At 41.2% G+C, this 11,203-nt stretch overlaps 1 non-coding gene across 1 annotated transcript; it reads left to right on the top strand.

Annotated features, from left to right (window-relative positions):
• Positions 1 to 10,563: 10,563 nt before the first annotated feature.
• Positions 10,564 to 10,670, top strand: LOC123459654. Its single transcript, XR_006636412.1, has one exon. It is a non-coding gene; the product is annotated as a U6 spliceosomal RNA (small nuclear RNA).
• The last annotated feature ends 533 nt before the right edge of the window (positions 10,671 to 11,203 follow it).

The raw sequence follows: 11,203 nt of genomic DNA, 5'->3' as shown, positions 1-11,203 counted from the left end.
CCTTTTCTCTTTGTAAAAACCTTAGCTGCTTTATAAAGCAAAAAACTTCCAGCTTAAATGACCCTGCTGCTGCTAAGCCACTGAGCCTGAGTATGGGTGGTGGGCAGGTTGCCCTGCACAGACAGTGACTTACTCCAGTCAGTAGGAAGGGCGGAAGAAGAGATCTGCTCTTTTGTATCAAAGCAAGCATATCAATGCTGCATACATGGTGCTGGTGGATATCATAGAGTTTTTGGGAATGGAGAAAAGCTCTCTGTCCAGGCCAGGTGATGAGATGGTAGGTCTGGTGACATTCTGAGCAGTAGCTGTTCAGGCCCGCAGCCAGGTGAGGCAAGGGATGCCAGGCTCTTTCAGGCTTGACTCTCCTCCACCTTGACACCTGAGGCTGATTCCTCTTATTCCTCAGGTTTGCTTTATCTGGGGGTGGCTCAGGGGCCTCCTGTAGTCTCATGGCTCCCAAATTGCGTTTTTTATCACTCGCTTTGCCTGTGGGCCTGTGGAGATGGTGAAGAGCCTCTTGTAGGACTATTGTTTACTGTTGACCAAGTGGAAGCCTTTCAGCTCCACTTGGGAGGATTCTGCTCATGCTCAGGACTAGTGGCTGGGCACCAGGTGCAGGAATCCTTCAGGGTGGTGATTCCTTTGAGAGGTTCTGTCCAGGGGGCAGCTGAATGGACTGTGAGTGACAGGATCAACAGCTCCTGGCTGAAGCCATATGGAGGTAGTGGCATGGTGAGCTGTGGAAGCTGGGATTCCAGCATTGGGAGGCACCCAGCCCAGAGGCCTGCCTGAGCTGGCCCTCATAGTCCAGGGCTTGGTTTCTACCCATGAGCTGGTAAGGTGAGCCTGACAGGTACTTTACCATACACAAGAGCTGCAAGCCTGAAAACACTGAGTATGAAGTCTTCAAGGCCATGTCCCCAGAGAGGATTATGGTGCTAGGGAGTAACAGACTGGTGTACATACACCTGAAACCTGAAAGGCTATAGAGAACTAAAGATCTCCTGGTACTAGACGACTAGAAGACAGGGAACCTACCCCTCAGCCCAAGCTGAGCCTTGTCCTATAGAGACATCTGGAAGAAGATTGGAATTTTCTGGGTAACTCTGCTGCTGAGGTATGGTTTGAGGAACCAGCAGGGACTGACTCACAAACATATGGCCATCCAGGTATACAGGTGGGGGTGGCTGCTTGGCATTGAAGCAGAAGGTGCTACAGAAGCCAAGGGCATGGGCAGCATGAAAACTCCACCAACTCCTCAGCACCATAATCCTCTCTGGGGACATGGCCTTGAAGCCTCCATACTCAGTGTTTCCAGGCTTGCAGCTCTTGTGTATGGTAAAGTACCTGTGAGGCTCACATTACCAGCTCATGGGTAGAAACCAAGAAATCAGAACAATAGCTGACCCTGTTTTGAGGCTCCCACAGAGGACAGAGGCTAGATGCTCAAGCCGGCAGCCCCAGAGAACCCTTCCCCTGCACATTGCAGGAGTAGTCCCAAGTCTTTTTTTGTTTTGTTTTCACATTTTAGTCTACATTTTTATTTATTTTTATTTTTTTATATTATTTTTAAAATTTTTATTAACATTTTCCATGATTATAAAAAAAAAATCCCATGGTAATTCCCTCCCTCCACACCCCCACACTTTCCGCTTTGAAATTCCATTCTCCATCATATTACCTCCCCATTACAATCATTGTACTTACATATATACAATATCAACCTATAAAGTATCCTCCTCCCTTCCTTTCTCTTCCCTTTATGTCTCCTTTTTAACTTACTGCCCTCTGCTACCAAGTATTTTCCCTCTCACGCAGAAGCCCAATCATCTGTATCTACGATCCACATATGAGAGAGAACATGTGGCACTTGGCTTTCTGGGCCTGGGTTACCACACTTATATAATCCTTTCCAGGTCCATCCATTTTTCTGCAAATTTCATAACGTCATTTTTCTTCACCGCTGAGTAGAACTCCATTGTATAAATGTGCCACATCTTCATTATCCACTCGTCAATTGAGGGACATCTAGGCTGATTCCATTTCCCAGCTATTATAAATTGAGCAGCAATAAACATGGTTGAGCATGTAGTTCTAAGGAAATGAGATGAGTCCTTTGGATATATACCTAGGAGTGCTATAGCTGGGTCATATGGTAGATCAATCTTTAGCTGTTTTAGGAACCTCCACACTGATTTCCACAATGGCTGGACCAGATTGCATTCCCACCAGCAGTGTAGAAGGGTTCCTCTTTTTCCACATCCCCGCCAACATTTATGATCATTTGTTTTCATGATGGTGGCCAATCTGACAGGAGCGAGATGGAATGTCAATGTAGTTTTAATGTGCATTTCCCTGATGACTAGTGACGTAGAACATTTTTTTAGATGCTTATATGCCATTCTTATTTCTTCCTTTGAGAACTCTCTATTTAGCTCCATAGCCCATTTTTTGATTGGCTTGTTTGATTCCTTATTATTTAACTTTTTGACTTCTTTGTATATCCTAGATATTAATCCTCTATCAGATATATAGCTGGCGAAGATTTTTTCCCATTCTGTAGGTTGCCTCTTTGCTTTTTTCACTGTGTCCTTTGCAGTGCAAAATCTTTGTAATTTCATGAGGTCCCAGTGATTAATCTGTGGTTTTATTGCCTGAGCAATTGGGGTTGTATTCAGAAAGTCTTTGCCAAGACCAATATGTTGAAGAGTTTCCCCTCCTTTTTCCTCTAGCAGTTTCAGAGTTTCAGGTCTGATGTTAAGGTCTTTAATCCATTTGGAATTAATTCTTGTGCATGGAGAGAGAGAAGAATCTATTTTCATCCTTCTGCAGATATATATCCAGTTTTCAAAACACCCTTTGCTGAAGAGGCTGTCTCTTCTCCAATGAGTATTTTTGGCATTTTTATCAAATATTAGGTGGCTATAGCTACTTGGGCTTACATCTGGGTCCTCTATTCTGTTCCACTGATCTACATATCTGTTTTTGTGCCAGTACCATGCTGTTTTTGTTACTATGGCTCTGTAGTATAGGTGAAAATCAGGTATGGTGATACCACCAGTTTATTTTTGTTGCTCAGTATTATTTTAGATATTCAAGGATTTTTGTGATTCCAAATGAATTTTTGGATTGTTTTTTCTATTTCCATGAAGAAAGCCTTTGGAATTTTGATAGGGATTGCATTAAATGTGTAGATTGCTTTAGGTAAGATTGCCATTTTCACAATATTGATTCTTCCAATCCAGGAACAAGGGATGTTTCTCCACTTTCTATTGTCGTCTGTAAGTTCTGACATGAGTGTTTTAAAGTTCTCATTGTAGAGATTCTTTACTTCCTTGGTTAGGTTTATTCCAAGGTACTTTATTTTATTATTTTTTTTGATGCAATTGTGAATGAGAGTGATTCTCTGATTTCATCCTTTGTGTGTTTGTTGTTAGCATATATGAAGGCTACTGATTTCTGTGTATTTGTTTTGTATCCTGCTACATGGCTGGAGGTTGTGATCAGCTCTAACAGTTTGCTAGTAGAGTCTTTAGGGTCCTTTATGTATAGAATCATGTCATCTGCAAATAATGATAACTTGATTTGTTCCTTTCCAATTTGTATTCCTTTTATGTGTGCCTCTTGCCTTATTGCTATGACTAAGACTTCCACAACTATATTAAATAAAAGTGGGGAGAGTGAACACCCTTGCCTTGTTCCTGATTTTAGTGGAAAAGCTTCCAGTTTTTCCCCATTTAGTAATATGTTGGCTGTAGGCTTGTCATAAATAGCCTTTATTATATTGAGATATGTTCCTTCTATTCCCAGTCTCTGTAGGACTTTCATCATGAAGGGATGTTGGATTTGGTCAAATGCTTTCTCTGTGTCTAATGAGATGATCATGTGATTTTTGTACTTCAACCCATTTATGTAATGTAATACATTTATAGATTTGCGTATGTTGAACCATCCCAGCATCTCTGGGATAAAGCCTACTTGGTCAGGGTGAATGATCTTTTTGATATACTCTTGTAGTCTCTTTGCCAATATTTTGTTGAGAATTTTTGCATCTATGTTCATGAGGGAGATTGGTCTGTAATTTTCTTTTTTTTTTTTACTATCTTTGCCTGGTTTTGGTATCAGGGTGATGCTGGCCTCATAGAAGGAGTTTGGTAGAAGTCCTTCTTTTTCTATTTCCTGGAAAAGCTTAAGAAGCAATGGTGTCAGCTCTTTCTTAAAGGTCTGGTAAAATTCAGCAGTGAATCCATCTGGGCCTGGGCTTTTTTTAGTTGGGAGATTATTGATAACTACTCAGATCTGCATACTTGTTATAGGTCTATTTAAGTGATTAAACTCATCTTGATTTAATTTAGGTAGGTCAAATAAATCAAGGAAATCATCCATTTCTTTCAGATTTTCATACTTTGTGGAGTATATGCTTTTATAGTATGTCCCTATGATTTTTTGAATTTCTCTGGAATCTGTTGTGATGTTACCTTGTTCATCTCTGATTTTATTAATTTGTGTCTCTTCTCTATTTTTTTTGGCCAGGTTTGCTAAAGTTTATCAATCTTGTTTATCCTTTCAAAGAACCAACTCTTTGTTTCATTAATTCTTTGGATTGTTTTTTTTTTGTTTGTTTCTATTTCATTAATATCTGCCCTAATCTTTATTATTTCTTCCCGTCTATTGATTTTTGGTTTGCCTTGTTCTTCTTTTTCCAAGGCTTTAAGGAGAAGCATTAGGTCTTTTACTTGTGACCTTTCTAATTTCTTAATATAGGCACTTAAGGCTATAAATTTACCTCTTAGAACTGCCTTCATTGTGTCCCAGAGATTTTGGTATGTTGTGTTCTCATTATCATTTGACTCTATAAATTTTTTGATTTCCTTCTTGATTTCTTCATTGACCCATTCATCATTTAGTAGTGTATTGTTTAGTTTCCATGATTTTGTGTATGCTTTATAGCCTTTCTTGCTACTGATTTTTAGTTTAATTCCATTGTGGTCAGATAGAATGCAAGGAATTATTGCAATTTTCCTGAATTTGTTAAGATTTGCGTTGTGTCCTAATATATGGTCTATTTTAGAGAATGTTCCACGTGCTACTGAAAAGAATGTATATTCTGCAGCATTTGGATGAAATGTCCTGTATATATCTGTTAGGTCCATTCCTTCTATGACCTCATTTAGTCCAGATGCCTCTCTGTTTATTTTTTCCTGGGATTATCTGTCAATTGATGAGAATGTGGTGTTAAAGCACCCACCATCTCTGTGTTTGGTGTTATCTGTGACCTTAGTTCTAATAGTGTTTGATGAATTTGGGAGCCCCCATGTTAGGTGCATATATGTTTAGGATTGTAATGTCCTCCTGTTGGGGTGTGCCCTTAATCAATATAAAGTGACGTTCCTTATCTTTCTTGACTAACGTTGGACTAAAATCTACCTTGTCTGATATTAGGATAGCAACCCCTGCTTGTTTTCTAGGCCCATTTGCTTGAAACACCATCTTCCAACCTTTCACCCTAAGATAATGTCTATCCTTTGTAGAAAGGTGAGTTTCTTGGAGACAACCAATTGTAGGATCCTGCTTTTTAACCCAGTCTGCAAACCTATGTCTTTTCGTTGGGCCATTGAGCTGTTGCTATTAAGAGATATTATTGAAAGGTGTGTATTTACGTTTGCCTTTTTTTTTTTTTTTTTTTTTTTTTGTGGTTCCGGTTCTACCTGTGCTCTTTTCTGTTAACTGGTATTTGAGTATTGCTTGTTTTTTCTAGGTTCCTTATATGTGTGCTTTTCCTTTTCTTCAGCATGGAGGATTCTATCAAGTATTTTCTGTAGAGCTGGTTTTGTCTTCAAATACTGCTTTAACCTGCTTTTGTCATGGAATGTCCTTATTTCTCCATCTATTTGAATGGATAACTTTGAGGAGAAAGTAACCTTGGTTGACAATCATTATCTTTCAGAACTTGGAATATATCACTCCAAGCCCTTCTGGCTTTAAATGTTTGTGTTGAATAATCTGCTGTAATCCTGATGGGCTTGCTTTTGTAGGTAACTTGATTTTTCTCTCTAACCACTTTCAATATTTTTTCTTTGGTGTGTGTGTTTGGAACTTTGATTATAATATGGCGAGGAGAGGTTCTTTCCAGGATTTGTCTGGCTAAGGTTCTAAAGACTTCCTGTATTTGCATTGGCACCTCCTTCCCAATTTGGAGGAAATGTTCTTCTATGATTTTGTTGAAGATGCCTACTATGCCTTTGGAGTGGAATTCTTCTCAATCTACTATGCCCTGAATTCTTATATTGGATGTTTTCATAGTATCCCGAATATCTTGAAATTCCCACTTATACTTTTCTATAACTTTGTCTTTCTCTTTGTTGGACTGTATTAGATCTGCCACCTGGTCTTCTATCTTAGATATTCTGTCCTTTCCCTCATCCATCCTTCTCAGTCATTTCCTCTAACTTGTTCTCACTGGAGGACATTTCTGATGCATTAATACTTTTAGGTGGATTTATATCATCTTGTTTTTTAGTGTTTCTTGTGTTGTAATGTGTATATTTTTACCTCTTGGATTAAGTTAATGCTTGGATTTACTAGCTAGCTGAATATTCTTAGCTGTATCAATTGATTTGATGTTATGTATTTTCAGGGTAGGAGTTTAAGGTGTTAGGTATGGCTCTTAAGACTCTCAGAGTAACTACAAAGGCGTTCCTAGGGGTTGAGTTTCCCTGCTGTGGGAGTATTCAAGCAGGCTGAGTGGAATAAAATACAGGTAGATTCTAAAATTTAACTAAACACTGTACACACTCAATCAAAAACAGCTCCAATATATATGCAAGAGTATTTATTATAACGACCAGATCCTCTATCAACAAAGAGGTTAAGATTTCTGGCCTGTTGAGGGATCCAAGTCAGCTTGCGACCAAGTGAGACCCTTCCCTGGTGCAATCCCAGTTACCTTCGATGATTTTGGTCTCAGTGAAGTTACTGCCTGGTCGTCAGTCTGCTGTTCTGACTTCTGGTGCTGAGTACTGGCTTTTCCTGTGGGGCAAACCGAGCCTGGCAAGTGTGGCCCTGCAGATCAGCACCCCTGCTGCTGGAACTGCTGCTGCTAAAGCTGCCGCTGCTGGGTCTGTAGCCACTGCTGCTGAAGCTGTGCTGCTGGGCCCACTGCTGCTGTTGCCTCTGCTGCTGCTGTAGCTGCCACTGCTGGGGCCACCACTGCTGCTGAAGCTGCTGCTGCTGTGTCCACTGCTGCTGCTGCCACTGAAGCTGCTGCTGTGGAATCTGCCGCTGCTGCTGCTCCTGGGTTTGCTGCTTCTGGGTCTGCCACTGCTGCCTCGACTGGAGCTGCTACTGTTGGGGCCGCTGTTACCGGTGCTGGAGCCACTGATGTTGCTGCTGAACTCTGCTCCTGCTTGGGTCCCGCTGTTGGCTCAAGTTGGCATGGCCGGGTCCCGGGACCACTGCTCTGTTCGCCGGAGCTGGGCTCAGGTGTTGGGGTAGGGGAGGGAGCTGCAGCTGCTCTGGATCTCTCGCTGTTCCACGTGTTCTTCTACCTCATGGTCTGCTCCTCTGTTGCTCACTGCCGCTTACCCTTCAAGTTTCCTGAGTTGCAGAGAGCACCTGTGTGAGTGGAAGCTCCCACACCTGGCTTTTCCTGTGCTGGAGCTGAGTCTGGCCGCTGTCTGTTGCGCTGATGCTGCCGCGGTTGGCAGAGCTGCCAGAGCTGCTTTTGCTGGCCTGTGCAGGCTCTGGATGCTCTGGATCTCTTCTACTTCTCCGCTGCCGCTTCAATTTCCTATACACTTCACTTTTTAGTAAAAGTGTGTATTTTGCTGAGTTATTTTGGTCCTTTTTACCTCCCTAGGCTGCTGTTGCGTGGTACCTATGCCACCATCTTAACCGGAAGTCAGTATTCCCAAGTCTTGCATGCAGATTCCATCTTCACGTGAGGTCATCAGTGGGGAAAGACATGGGGGAGAGGTCAACGGCTCTTTGTATGTGGTGAGCATAGGAATACTCTGTGTCAGCCCTGCATTAGTGCTTCCTGGAGTTTGACAGTTGGATTTCCTGCAGGACTAGAGGCAAGGCCCAGTGGCAGGCTGAAATCAGTCTTTTGGATTGATTCCTACAAGATGAATTTTTGGGTAAGGCTGCAATGGGCTTTATGCAAGGTTGTTCTGGGAGTCTTTTGTGATGGTCACTGTCAATCACATGTAAGAATCCTTCATACATAATAGCTTGGCTTTATTTTTTGGTGCAGGTTGACAATGATGACTCCATTTTGGTTCTAGCATTGTTCACATTTTCTGTCCTCACACTTTGCTCTTTTTTTTTTTTTTGGTTGATTTTTTTTTTTCTCTGAAAGCAATTCTGACCAATTATTTTACCCTATGGTTAAGTTTTCTTTATTTCTCATTGCTGGAATGGACCTATCCCAGCTGTGGACCCTTATGATTGGTGACTAAAGCAGCATTGGACCCTTTTAGCCACACCTGAACAACAAGGAGGTCTAGAAGTGGCTGTTCTCAGGCTATGTTTACCTGGAGTCCATTGTTAAGTTCAATTCTATCTGTTCTGGAGGAGATCATTATCATCTCTAAGCACATCTAGATCCAAATTAAGTCATTAGGCATTGTATTTTTGCAGACTTTGACAAGCAATAAGTTCAGGGTTTAATGTGGAAAATAGAAAACTAAACCAACAAGAGCATAAAAATCAAGTTGCATATGAGTTTTAAACCAAGAACTCAAGCTAAATGGTAAACAATAGGCCAAATCAAATAATAAGGGGAACAAATGCCTATTTGCCCCAGATAGGAGATAACAGATCAGAGAAACAGTTATATCCAAGTGTAGCTTAGTGAACCAATAAATTTAAAGCTAGAGTTAGAGGAGCATGGGTGAGGGGTTACCTACAGCAGCATGGGTAATGTACCAAAGTTTATACCACTAAAGAACATTCTTCTCCCAGCAACCATTAACCACATCCCCATGGATAAATGGGGCCTTGTGCCCCTAAGGAACCACTGGTGACCTGCTACTGGGATCCTGCATGTCCTTGTGGGCAACTTGTGAGCTTTCTTGTGAGTCCTCCCTTCCTTTCTGAGCATGTTAGTGGGCTCAATACCATGAGGGTCTCATGTGAGTAATACAGCTATGCTGATTTCAAGACAAAAATGGTTACGTCATGCCAGAGGACAGTTCAACAACAATAATGTGATAAGGAGAATCACTCTCCTTTCTTTTGGACATGGGGAAGTGCTAAGTACCTAAACCATAGCTTTGTACTTACTAAACACATAGTTTGTCACTGAGTTGTACCCCAAGCTCCAGTTATATAATTAAAACAGTTTCTCTGTGAATTATGTCAAACTTACCATTAGGTGTATTAAAGGAATTCCTAGGTCAGTTTTTGTCAAGTTATGTACAGTAGCTATTGAATGTGAATTTTTTCTAGGAGTGATGGAGGTTGAACCCTAGGCCACATGCTTTACCACTGCACTACACCCTTATCTCTTGACTGTGAAATTTTAACTGTATTCTTGTCCTGCCAAATGAAGATAGATAGGTGCAAGCATGGAAAGAACAAGAGCGGTAAGAGTTGCACTGTGATATGGAGCACTTATTTACCTTTTTATGGTATTGAGATTTGAACCCAAGGCCTCACCACTATGCAAGCACTCTACTACTCAGGTATATCCTCAGCCCTCTTTTTACTTTTTATTTTGAGATAAAGTTTCACTGGGTTACCTAGACTGGCTTTGAATTTACACTTCTCCTGTCCAAACCTCCTGAGTAGCTGGGATTACAGGCATGAACAATGAGACCTGGCTGTCTTTTAGTTTTTAGAGGCATGGTCTCACTATGTTTCCCAGGCTGGTCTTAAACTCCTGGGCTCAAGAAATAATCCTGCTCAGCCTCTTGAGTAGCTGGCACTATAAAAAGAGTACATGGTTGGCTCTGGAGTCTCATTTTTATGTAATATTTTCCGCCAAGATTTATAGTCTTGCTATGGCATTGGGCAGGATGGTAAACTTTCACATAAACAAGGCTTGCTCCCTGAAATTTACATTAGCTTGTCTAGCCTTAGCTAGTATGTATTCAGAGAACAGTTTCTGTTCTTGGTAATTCTATGGTTGAAATTATATTGGAGAAACTTAGAATTTAGAATCTAGTCAAATCTATAGGGAGACAATAAAGCTCAAAACCAATGAACAGGGTTACAATCTAATAATATACTCTGATATATCTTTTCTTTAGAAACACATTTTTCCATTTGTAGTCACATTGATTTTTAAAAATTATAATCAAAGAAAAACTAATTCATTTATAAAATTTTAGGTTTTTTAGATTTTGCTTTATAGAAGTGTGGAAAGAAAAGTGATCTGCTATACAGATTTCTGTACTTTATAGAAAGACACAATTTCACTCTCTCACTGTAAAGACAGGAACCCTTGGAAGAAGATGTTCTATGCATGCTTTTAGACATAGAAATGTTTCTAGTTATGTGTCAGCTTTCCATTACTATACAACAACATGCCTGAGCTAATCACCTTATAAAGAATCACTGGTGCTCGCTTCAGCAGCACATATACTAACATTGGAACTATACAGAGAAGATTTTCATGGCCCCTGCACAAGGATGACATGCAAATTCATGAAGCATTCCATATATTTAGTTATCATCAGAGCCCCGTGTCTCTCATGTGCCATGTTTCACGCTTTTCCTTACAGCAAAGAGTGCAGAATGAATGGGCGGTACCAGAAACCCACAGACAGTCTCAACAATGACAAGTACTTCTTGTTTGCTCTTGTTAACCATCAGGGGACCTTGGAAAGTGGTCACTACACCAGCCTCATCCGACAGCACAAAGACCAGTGGTTCAAATGTGACAATGCCATCATCACCAAGGCCAGCATCAAGGATGTGCTAGACAGCGAAGTTGTACCTGCTGCTGTTCTACCACAAACAGTTCCTGGAATATGAGTAGCCTCCTTCACAGCTGATCAAAAAAAGGGGGGGGGGCTGGAGAGATGGCTTAGCAGTTACGTGCTTGCCTGTGAAGCCTAAGGACCCCGGTTCAAGGCTCAGTTCCCCAGGTCCCATGTTAGCCAGATGCACAAGGGGGCGCATGCGTCTGGAGTTCGTTTGCAGAGGCTGGAAGCCCTGGCACGCCCATTCTCTCTCTCTCCCTCTATCTGTCTTTCTC

The sequence above is a fragment of the Jaculus jaculus genome, chromosome 3 (assembly GCF_020740685.1).
Source record: "Jaculus jaculus isolate mJacJac1 chromosome 3, mJacJac1.mat.Y.cur, whole genome shotgun sequence".
NCBI classification, from domain to species: domain Eukaryota; kingdom Metazoa; phylum Chordata; class Mammalia; order Rodentia; family Dipodidae; genus Jaculus; species Jaculus jaculus.
The sequence above is the reverse complement of the archived record's forward strand: the minus strand, read 5'-3'. Positions and strand labels throughout refer to the sequence as shown.